Below are 7,912 nucleotides of genomic sequence, written 5' to 3' on the forward strand. Positions count from 1 at the left end.
GTGTCTTTTATTCAGACAAGCCATGCATACAATAAAAGATGTTTCAACATATTGGAACAAATTTGCTTTTATTACTCTTTTATTTGAATTTTTTTGTACTTAATGAGTCTTTTCTCTTTTTACCTCTCTTACCGCTTCCCCATTGCTATAGGCGTTTTTAAGCAGCCACTTCTTACACACCACTGTATTTTGGTGACCTGGTTTGGGAAGAACTATTCCCTAGTGATAAGAGATTAGGAAATAGTTTAGTCCCAAAAGAGGAAGTGGGTAACCCAAATGACCCTTCAGTTTGCAGGAATTCTAAGAAAGGGGGTGCCTTCTGGTGCTTCTTGCCTCCGTGGTTATCTGCAATCAGTTTTCATTCTTCTCAAACCAGACCTGTCAGACCACTAGGAAATAAAAGCAGGATTATTTAGCAATATGATGCCAGATGCATCAGCAGTGCTTGGAGTGTATCACTTGTCTCACCAATCCCCAGGCCTGGTGGGGGGACATTTAGTGGTCCATTTCTTTCACTAGTGCCCAGGACTGGTGGGGGCACAACCAGTTGCCCATTTTTCTCACTTCTACTCTGGTATTTAATCAGCTTTTTAAAAATTATAGTATTGTATTGACATTGTCTCTTCATGAGATTTGTGATTACCTACCTCAGCGAGGCCCGTGGTCTTGGTCATCTTTTTTGTTCTTCCCTACTGACTCTACCCCATTCTCTACAGCAGCAGGTCAGAAAACAGTGTCCACATTTCTCACTCAGGCTGCTCATTTCTTCCTCCAAGTTGACTTGGTCTTCTGCTTTCTTGAAGAGAGGCCATATAATATGAATCCCCTCACATTTTCATCCCTGCTTTATCTGGATTTCTGTAATTTTACCCTCCTGCAGCTGTTTTCGAGTATCAGAGAAGGAACTGCTTTTCCTTTCTATGGCAGACCTCTCCAGTTGTGCTTTTGGTCATTTTCCTGTCTCACATTCTTCTGGTCCTTATTCAATCAGTGATCCCCATTCCCACTCACGTACCAGCATTGAAATTTTTATTTATTCATGTAACACATACTTGAGTGCCTGCTGGTTTTCCATGCACTGTGGTAGAAGACAGTCTGGATGGTATAATGGTCAATAAAACAAAAATAGTCCTTGCACTTATGGAACTTACAGTCTAACCGGTGACAGTAACTTTAATCAAAGAGTCACAAAACGAAACATAAAAGCAATAAAAGGACAGTGAAAGGAAACTATGAGGCCGTGTGGTGAGAAGTGGATGAATTAGGTTTTAAGAGGAGCCGGGTAGGCGGAAGGATTCATTTGAGGCATTAGAAGCAGCATGTGCAAAAGCCTACTGTGGCCAAAAATGTTTCGTAATGGCTGCAGCTTAGGATACAAAGTTGAAAGCAGAAAAAGCTGGACCTGAACAAGTAGACAGGATTGAGGAGGTCCTTGACTGGCGTATTAAGGAGCTGAATTTTATCCTGAAGGTAGTAAGGAGCCATTAAAGTATTTAAAGCAAGGGGATGACATGATCATATTGGTTGTTTCAAAAGCTCATTCTAGAAGCTCTGAAAAGACTGGGAAAAGCCTACTGAAAGAAATAAGACCAGAAGCGACTGTTGCAATAATTCAAGCCAAAAATAATAAGGAGCTAGGAATTGATGACTAAATCCATGTGAAGGAAAAGACATCTGACTTTCTGATTGAAACATCTCTGTGTGTAATAATATAGGAAGGACTTCCATTTGAGACATGTAAAGTTCATAGCACCTGCAACAGCCAATTGCAGATACCTTGCAGACATCTATGAGGCTCAGGAGAGATTTGCTGAAAACTCATATTTGCAAGATAGTTTTGATTAAAATTTATGGATCCAAGTATATTTTCAGAAAAATTGCTGTGTTTAAACTTGGTTTGCTGAAAACTAACCATTGCTAAGTTGTTATGTTCTGAAGAAAACTTGATATCTGAATCCATGGGAATAGAGGAGTGTCAAGAATGAAAATGATAAAAGGTAGAAGACAGGGCCTTAAGGAATGCCATTTTTTTTAGAGTAAACTGAAGGGAAGGAACTTGGGAAGGATATTTCTTTGTAACAGCCACTGCCTGGTATACAGCCTTCTGGTCTCTGCTGGTAACAGTATCCATTCTCCCATTCTTCAGTCTTCATTGCATCTTTTACCTGCCTCCTGAAGATACTTTCCTAAAATAGAAAACAAATCATGCGACTTACCAGTGCATAAATCTTAGGCTCCATATTTGTCTATAAAGTCCAAATCTCATAAGTTTTTATCTAGGTCTCACCCCTCAAAGATTAAATAGATTTTCTCATGTATTTTTGCCTTATCTTCCAAAACACCCTCCTAATTATGCTGCCCCACAGATAAGTATTTGTTACTGTTTTTAATTGGCACAATTAGTATCCAAAACTACAAATTGTGGTCAGGATGGTCTTCACTTTTTGGAGATGGAATCTCACTCTGTCTCCCAGGTTGGAGTGGAGTGGCATAATCTTGGCTCACTGCAGCCTCCGCCTCCTGGGTTCAAGCAATTCTCCTGCCTCAGCCTCCTAAGTAACTGGGATTACAGGTGCCCGCCACCACACCCGGCTAATTTTTGCATTTTTAGTAGAGACCGGGATTTCACCATGTTGGCCAGGCTGGTCTTGGACTCCTGACCTTGTGATCTGCCTGCCTTGTCCTCCCAAAGTGCTGGGATTACAGGCGTGAGCCACCACGCCCAGTGGTCTTCATTTTTTGTTACAGTATGCTTCTAGAAGCTGCATCTTAACACAGAAGAATTTTTTCCCTTAAGGAAGAGCATTATAATTAGAGGATTTAACATCAAGTAAACCAGATACATTGTCAGTAATTCTGAAATCAGGCCGGGCGCGGTGGCTCATGGCCATAATTCTAGCACTCTGGGAAGCTGGAGCAGGAGGATGACTTGAGGCCAGGAGTTTAAGACTAATCCAGACAGTATAGTGAAACCTCATCTCTACTAAAAAATCAAAAAAAAATTAGACATGATGGCATACACCTGTAGTCCCAACTACTCAAGAGACTGAGGCCACAGGTTGGCCTGAGCCCAGGAGGTCAAGGCCACAGTGAACTATGATCACGCCACTGCACTCCAGCCTGAGTGACAGAGCGAGATCCTGTCTCAAATTAGAAAGTAAGTGAATAAACAAATATATACATACATACATTCAAAAGTCAAAGAAAACTTCAAACTTATGTGAATATTTAAAATCATAAAATTGTGCTCCGGGAAACAGAATTGTAGCAATAAAAGAAACCTTTCTAGTCTTGCGTAGAGCTTGTATACTCCAGTAGTTTGTAAACTGCCATCTATAGGGCCCTATTCCTCAGGGATCTGGGGGCATAGGGTTGGGAAGCAGGGGGTGCCAGGCCATGCAAACCTAGTTTCACCCAGAATAATTCTTATTTCACATATTTACACCTGAGCCTTTCAAATAAAATTGTATTGAAAATAGTTTTGCCCTTAAATCAATTTGAAAAACACTAGTATAAACTTCACACTACTTCTGTGTCCTTGGTAACTCTGGGCCTCCACTTCCTGGTCTGTAAAATAAGAGAATGGTGCTATGATGCTTGTGTTTTTATTTTGAACCCCCAACCCACTTTCAAGTGGAAAAAAAAGACCCCAAGAGAGGCTAAGTGGTTTACTCAGGCCACATAGAGTTAATGACAGAACCAAGGCAAGAACTGAACCACCAACCCTAGTTGTTTTTCCTCTCTTGCATCCTTTTTTTAAAAATCCCTACAAAGTAGATCTAAACAAACTATGAAATTATGGAAAAGGTATATCTATAGTGAGGTATATAAGCAGCATGTAAAAATAGAACTATACTGTACCATAAATTTGCCTTATTTAAGTCTTGTGGGCTAGATGCAACGTACATTGATTGAACATTAACCTAATTTTATATTCATTCTTCAAGTTTATAAAAACATTTGGGGGAATTGTTTGCATAGCCCATTTCTTTTTTACAAAGCTATCTATGAGTTGTTTTCTTCCTTATAAATTTCCACATAATCAGTGGAAGCATTTCATCATTCCATTAATCATTTATTTTATGTTAACTCTCATTGCATTTAAATTTAAAAGCATCACTAACAAGTTATGAGGGTTTGGAAAGCAAGGATCTCTAGATTCGGGTCCTTTCACTCATCACTTTTGCTTTGCTCATTTTCCTGTGTTCATCCCTTCCTCTCTAAGTCAACGATATCCATGAAGAGGAAACAAAGTCATAAGACAATGTCTGAGAAGTGTGTATGGAAAGAAGGGCAGTCATGTTCCTTGGCCTTGTCGATGGTGAGGGTATTTGCAGGCTGATTGCACACCAGCCTTGGGGGCTTTTTTGTTTAAAGGTAAAATAAAACAAAACAGCTCACAAAGCGATCTCCTTCCTCCTCCCACTTCTGCCCCATCTGACGTGCTGCTGCTAAGACCAAAGAATGAGTAAAGGTGTTTAGAAGTGAAATATTGGTCCTAGTTAAGTGTCCTTTTCAAGTAAGTTTTAAAACTTTGTAATGTGGACCCGGTATTAACTTAGGAGTCATATAATTTGAACACAGGCTAACCTGCCTCTGCATCGTTAAAAAGGATTTGGGTATCCCAGTGATAGCAATACGCAGTAGGAAAGATGGCAGGGACAATGTTTAACATACCTAAGACAAACTTTCTGAGGACGTCACAGCATCCATTTCACATGAACAAACTTAGCAGAATTGGCAAGACCTGCGCATGGCAACATATTGTTACTCATTTTTCAGGATAACAAAAAATAATTAAAAGTAACATTGGCTTAACACTGATATATAGTTCAGTGTGACTTCTCTCAACCTCTGGAATAGGTTCAAATTGATGAGAATTTCTGATTAGAGCCCTTATGTTATTTTTTGAAAAGTTTTATCAAGTTTCATATATACCTATATTAATGGTAAGATACTGGTCTTGCCATGGTCAAAGAGATAAAAATGATGCCGAGACCTTGTAAAGAATAGCTGGACATGGAAGTGCACACCTGTAATCCCAGCAACTGAGAAGGCTGAGATGGGAGGATTGCTTGAGCCCAGGAGTTCAAGGCTGCAGTGAGCTATGATCATACCACTGTACTCCACCCTGAGCGGCAAAGCATGACCCCATCTCTAAAAAATAGAAAAGAATAAAACATTTCACATTTAATTTGATTGCTGTGTTTAGAATTTATTTCACAAGTCTAGAAAGAAACAGGATAATTTCTGTTATGATGGTGCTTTCTGAGGTTTTGATGATTTTCTTTGCTTATTGCTCTATTGGATGAGGGCAGTCTGAATTAGTAGTTGAATCTGAGATTTCCCGTGTATGTGTACTTTTTTCCCAAACACGATTTAACTGAGTCAGAGCAATTCCACTGGTGGAGAAAAATCAAGATGTCATGGGTACTTTTGTTGTTCTACCAAATTGGGTCACCTGTTACAACACTCACCTTTTACCACAAAGTCTCCTTGCTCTTCAATTCTTGTTTTTATTATGCTTGACTGAAAGCTATACAGTTAGCAGTAATAGTCATATAATTATGGTCCAGAAAAGCATAATATCCTCTTGAAATCTGTAAGAAAAGTAATGCTTGTTTAAAGATAGTGCCAAATCTTGCTGAAGAATGATCTTGCCGAAATCTGATTGTGAAGAAGGAAATCTAAAAAGGCCAAACAAGCTTCAGTAGAGATACCACCGGGAAAGCAGTTACTCAAACAAGACTGAAAGAGAAGGTTGTATTCCTTTTCTTTCATTTCATTTTATTTTTATGTTTTCTGGATTACTGAAATAATTAGAAACATATGGTATATCTCCTTCATTTGTATATAATTGAACTTCAACATAATAACAATTCATATTTTCTTTGTGAATGTTTAATGGATCCTTTCCATAACATGTGGTTATCTCTAAAAAATACTGCAATTCATTTTATAGCAACATTAGGTTGATTTATAGAATACTATATATCATACCAAACTCAGTTTCCCTCAGTATAATTTGAAGTTAATGTTTCAGATTCTAAAGGAAGTATCCAACATTCAGGTTATAATTTGGTACCCTTGAAAGTGCTTATTGTTTTTCTCACGAAGGTGTCATTAATAAAACAAGATATACTGAACACATTTTGTAGATTTAAAGAGTTTTCAAATTCAAAATCTTGCATACAGTTCAATGCGTATTACTCTGAAAATATAGAGTATACTGTAAAGAATATGAAGGAAAGATACAGGCTGAGGTCGGGCGCGGTGGCTCACGCTTGTAATCCTGTCTCTTATACACATCTAGATGTGTATAAGAGACAGACTCCAGCCCGGGCCACAGAGCGAGACTCCCTCTCAAAAAAAAAAAAAAAAAAAAAAAAAAAAGCTAATAAGCAGAACTTTGTCTTCATATATTTTCTATAAATGCTTAATGTATTTGAGTAATTTATTTTGAAGTATTTATTTTAAAAGAACTCTGGAAAGTTGTTAAATTTTTAATTAGTACTTGCTGTGTCACTTAATATGCCCATAAAAAGTCACTCTTTTACCTCAAAAAAAATTTTTACATCAAAATGTTCCCAAAATATTTCTCAATTTTTATCATTTTAGATTATCTTTTGGGCCTAACATTGTGTCCAAACTTTATATTCAAATTACATTACTAACAAAATATAACAGGAGTGTAACAGCCTTAAACAGCTTAGCTATCATACCCTCCCATCCCATCACCACCACCCCCACATACATTGCTGGGTGCTTGCTTACTCAGACGTGCACACAGACAATCCTTGCTGAGTTTCCTTGGGGAAAATATTTGTTCAAGTTAACCCTGCTCTATGCTTTGGCAATTTGACGAATAATATGTCTCTTCCAGTACAAAAATTCTGATTCAGATGACAGTTATTTACAGAAATGGTCTAATAAAATCATGCAGCATTTCACAAGACAGTAGATGAAAGACAAATGTAATTTTTAAGAGTCACAAAATCATGATCTGGAAGATACCTTAGAAATTTTTTCTATAATCCCTCTGTTTTATAGTTAAGAAAACTAAAGGGAAAGGCCTTGTACAAATTTCACAGGGCGTATTTGTTAGCACTTGAACCACAACCTAAAATCTCCAGATTCACAGACTACTAGCTTCTTGTTGTTGTTGTTGATTTTCTTTTTAGCTAGATTTAGTATTCACAGACTCCATGGTAAGGTATCATTTTGTTGTAAGTTTTCTTTCTTTTTGAGAGAAAAAACCAATCATATAACTATTTATAGCCCTGTATAGCTTCAGAGCACATTCACTCATGTTATTACATTTGATTCTCATAGTATCCCTGGAAGAGGGACAGATCAGTATTCTGACTCTTGTTTTTCAAATGGAGAAACAAGATCTAAAAGGCTATGACTTGTCTCGGATCCCTGCATGTGGTATGTGGAGATCCAGTCCCACAACGTGGGTCCCCTGATTTCAGTCTGTGGTTCTTCTTACGCCGTCCCTCTGCCTGTTATATGGTTCAAGCACACATCCCAGGTTTTATAGTTTCCTGTTTTTCTGTTATCTGTCAGATTATGTTTTTAGGTCCAGTCTCTGGACAATTAAAATTTTACATAATAGTGGATAAACAGTCACTGACCCTAAGGAGCTTATACTCAAGAACAAAATACACTAGGAACAATAAGGACAGACTGTTTCAACAACCAAAAAAAAAAAATGACCATGTTTAACACATCATGGGAACAGTGCTCTTGGTGTCTTTGCACATAAAAATTCATAAAAATTGTTAGAACTTTTTACTTAATATTATGCAAATGAAAAAATGTCTGCTACATACACCTCACTCGGTCTACATTTTGTACCAGTTTTCACAAGATACAGAGATCCATGTCATGCCCTCCAGATTAAAGTTCA

The 7,912-nt window shown here is 37.8% G+C and overlaps 1 protein-coding gene and 1 long non-coding RNA gene across 2 annotated transcripts in view; one reads left to right on the top strand and one right to left on the bottom strand.

Moving 5' to 3' along the window:
- AHI1 (Abelson helper integration site 1) overlaps positions 1-7,912 on the top strand; it is a 248,465-nt gene that overhangs the window by 221,164 nt on the left and 19,389 nt on the right. The gene's annotated exons all lie outside the window — the stretch shown is intronic.
- Positions 65-5,602, bottom strand: LOC105547758. Its single transcript, XR_001007263.1, has 3 exons — positions 5,478-5,602; positions 2,057-2,186; positions 65-389 (listed from the first exon to the last, which is right to left on the bottom strand). It is a non-coding gene; the product is annotated as an uncharacterized LOC105547758 (long non-coding RNA).

Source organism: Mandrillus leucophaeus, unplaced genomic scaffold, assembly GCF_000951045.1.
Source record: "Mandrillus leucophaeus isolate KB7577 unplaced genomic scaffold, Mleu.le_1.0 Scaffold396, whole genome shotgun sequence".
NCBI lineage: Eukaryota > Metazoa > Chordata > Mammalia > Primates > Cercopithecidae > Mandrillus > Mandrillus leucophaeus.